Below are 3,851 nucleotides of genomic sequence, written 5' to 3'. Positions count from 1 at the left end.
GCTAGTTAGTGAGTTGGGGGCACCCATTTCCTGACTCCTGGACCCAAGCGGCACCACTGCCTCCCTTCTGAGAAGGGGAGAGCGTGCTCTGGCGTGGCTGTGGCTGGCCTGCTTGGCTCTGATCCCCTTCTGGCACTTACCATCTACCAGGGAGGAATCCCAGCCTCCTTCAGGGGAAAGAAAGCTCTGCAATTAGACTAAATATAGTCTGGGAGAGGCTGCATCTCATTTGGACTAATTATCCTGTCACCCATCAGAAGAACAAAGAGTGAAGGATTTTCAGGCCCCATCATTTCCATTCCTCTCACTGGCTTGGGCTTCCATGTGATCGGCCTGACCTGCGGGCCTGGAGACAAGCGCTGAGAGCGCAGACGTGCTGGCTGACCGAGGGCCGTTGGGCTGCCCAGGAGGCCCCTGCCCATGAGGAGCCTGCTTCCGTCTCCAGCACAATGGCCCTATTTAGAGCTGGAGGGAGGCTGGCGGGTGAGAGACCCCTCAGTCCTGGAAATGCCCAGATGAGAGCTGAGAACAAGGAAGGGTCCTCAGTGGATGCTGCGGCCCTACAGTCTCGTAATGTATTGATGAGCCATTTTTGCAAAGCCCCCCCCCCATTCTCTATCTGACACACTTACTGATCACTTGCCATGTGCACGGCGTGTGGAGAGTTTGTTAGATATCACGCTATAAAGAAACCAGCAGAAACTCACTGAATTTCTTTTTTTCTTTTTTTTAAATATATCTTTATTGATTTCAGAGAGAGGAAAGGAGAGGGAGAGAGAGAGCTAGAAACATCAATGATGAGAGAGTCATTGATCGGCTGCAGCCCACAACCCAGGCATGTGCCCTGACCGGGAATCAAACCCTGATCGTCTGGATCCTAGGTTGATGCTTAACCACTGAGCCACGCCCAGCCGGGCCTCACTGAATTTCTAAAGAGTTCAAAGTTAGAGGGGGGCCAGGGGCAGGGCGGAGGGAGGCAAAGTCGGGGAAGTTGGGGGACACCTGTAATAGTGTCAACAATAAAAAACACACACACCAGAATTAGAGAAATTGAAGAGAAAGAAAGGTACTTTGGGGGTAAAGAAGAGTTTCCTTATTGAAGGCTACTATGTCGGGGGCAAGTTTAAGCAATTAAATACCATCTCCGGAAGCTTTTATGAATTCTTTTTTATATTAGGAAAGGGCTGTAGAACACTCGGCATCAGCCAGTAACACATTTTTAAGAGCATGAAGAATGATGCTTAAGAAAACACAAAATTCTGTTAACCGCAAGTATCACAAGCGATTCTGATGAATTTGTTGCTTTCTGTTGAGGAGGACTTCACGAGGCGGCAGGTCTGCAGGTGGGCTCGGGAAATCGTTATGTCAAAGGATCTGTGGCAGCACATTAACACCTGCCGCGAATCCCAAGGAAAGAGCTGCGCTGGGGAAAGGGGGTTTGCACATTTCAGATCAGATGTTTGCACATTTTAAAACGAAATCTCATTTCTAAGAAAAGAGATGTAGCTTGGTCAGCAAATGGGATGAGACATACAGAGTTCGAAGGACTCACATCACAGCTTGAATCTTCGTGCCTCTCTGCCGGTACTGACTGCTGGATATTCAGGCTTCACCAACAACGGGACATACTTGCTGATAATCCACTCTGACGAAGCAAATGGGGATGGAAAAATAATCTTGAGTTTTGTGCACACACACGTCCTGGCTCCCCTTCAGAGAGGCGTGCTGTTTCCACGCGGGATTCTGCTTCGGGGCCCAGCTACGGGACAGCAGCTGCCAGAAGCCGGAGGAGAGAGAAGTGGGCTCCCAGTGCAGGGCTTTGGAAAGTGCTGCAGAAGTCGAAGAGGTGAGCTGAAGCTGGGACCCAGGGCTCCTGAAGCCGAGAGCGTTAAACTGGCCATTTCTGCTCTTTCTGTGCTTATTAGCCCCCCCCCCCCATTGGTTCTCGCTCTCTTTCCCTCCCTCCCTCTTTCCTCCGTCCCTTCCTCCCTCCCTGTCCTTCTGGCTTCATTTTATTTGGCCTCCCTCTCCCCCATCCTCTGGTGTCTCCAACATGCTACTGCTTTGCTGCACGTGTGTGAGAAAACCATCAGATCAAAGCCAGGCGCTGCGGGAGCCGGGGCGCCCCAAAGACAAACTCAATTCATGATTCCCAGGCAACTTAAAACACTCAAACAGCAAGAAACAACACCAAGTGAACTGAAATCGTGGGTGCGGCGGCCTTGACATATCTTGGTAAGGTTTTCAGAAGGTAGAAAAGACAAGGCATTTTCCAGGAGCTTTTGTTTGAAAATCTAGTTCCATAAAAGGTTCGGTCAGATATAACACGGCAAATGCGGTTGTGGTGCCGAGTACTCTGAACGCACACCCAGGCCAGCTCTCTGCCCAAGAGCCCCCTCAGCTCCCCCTCTGCAGTCACAGGTGAGTGCCACAGAGCACAGCACAGAGGGCCAGCTTTCCTAAGGGTGACCTGTGTTTGTCTCTCCTTGCTGCCAAAAATAACTGATTGTGGATCAGCAGGTGCCCTTCAGACCATGGTTTCTGGCCTTGGCATACTGAAGTGTTGGGCCAGGTGAGTCTTTGTCGTGGGGCTGTCCTGTGCATTGTAGGATGTTTAGCAGCATCCCTGGGCTCCACCCACTCGATCCCAGTAGCATCCTCCCCAGCCCCCAGGTTATGAAAACAAAAGAATGTCTTCAGACGTTGCCAAATACCCCTGGGCAGCAAAACTGACCCCTTTTGAGAACCATTTGTTTAAAGAAGTGGAGAAAATATTCTGTCCCAAAATATGCATGTAAGTTCTTAAGTGTTTTGAAGTGTTTAGGGGAAGATGGTATTTTAGAAAAAAATATGATAGTTTAACCTTCATAGCTTCCAAGGCACTGCTCCAAGCTGTTAGTTCCGCTAAACCTCAAGTTTCATAAGGGCAGAAACAACATGTATCTTATTTACTGTCATGGTCCTAGACCCAGTATAGTGACCGGCACATAGTAGGTGCTTAATAAACATTTGCGACACGAATACCGCATTAAATGAGCAAATACTACACGACACTATAACATATGCATATATTAACCCTAATCCTCACAACAACACTAATAGGATAGGTTTTAAAGTAAAACTCTACAATAAAGCAAATTCAGATATCCCTTCATTGCTGTTTGCCTCCCAGTTCCTGTCCTTCCCCCAGCTACTCCTCTCAATGAGATGAGCTGAAGATCTTACCGAGCAGAATGGGGAGGGCTGCAGCTCCCCTGGGAAAGTGGGGAGGCAGAGTGAGTCCTTGTGTCCTCAGAATTCTTCCAGCCCAATTTCCCTGGATCCAAAAGACACAGCAGGTGTCAGGTAACTGGAGATTCCCGGAATTATCGCTGCTGGCCTGGGAACCTTAGCCAGCCACACAGCCAGGACCCATACCTGTTCCCGTCAATATTTAAACCAGGGTAAACAACACCCAGGTGGCAACAAACCACAGCTGAGACTGGAAAGGATTTGGCTCCCATAGTGAGAATCCTGGAGATCCAAGTCATTTCATTAACTTCTCAAACGTGCTCCCTAGCATTTCACAAGACTGACCTCTTTTTGCCCCACCCATCACCTTATGTCGGGGGTTTTACTGTATCATCTTTATGGTACAAATGAGGAACCTGAGGCCCTGAGAGGTTGCATGATTTGTTCAAGTCACAGAGCTGCTTTGTGGTAATTTGAGATTTGAACCGTGAAAGGCCGGCCAGTCTCCATGCTCTGCCCCACAGTACAGGCGGAGCACAGCTACCTGCTCCCCCAGAGAGCGCTGGTGATCGCCGTTCCTGAGTCCCACGCGGCGCAGCTCCCCGGATGGCTCGGGGTCG

At 49.7% G+C, this 3,851-nt stretch overlaps 1 long non-coding RNA gene across 1 annotated transcript; it reads right to left on the bottom strand.

Moving 5' to 3' along the window:
- Positions 1-894: 894 nt before the first annotated feature.
- Positions 895-3,323, bottom strand: LOC308566183. The gene is made up of 3 exons (XR_014000136.1): positions 3,226-3,323; positions 1,553-1,645; positions 895-1,418 (listed from the first exon to the last, which is right to left on the bottom strand). It is a non-coding gene; the product is annotated as an uncharacterized lncRNA (long non-coding RNA).
- Positions 3,324-3,851: the final 528 nt, after the last annotated feature.

This window comes from Miniopterus schreibersii, assembly GCF_964146895.1.
Source record: "Miniopterus schreibersii genome assembly, chromosome: 13".
Classification (NCBI taxonomy): Eukaryota; Metazoa; Chordata; class Mammalia; order Chiroptera; family Miniopteridae; genus Miniopterus; species Miniopterus schreibersii.
This window is presented reverse-complemented; position numbering and strand designations above follow the sequence as displayed.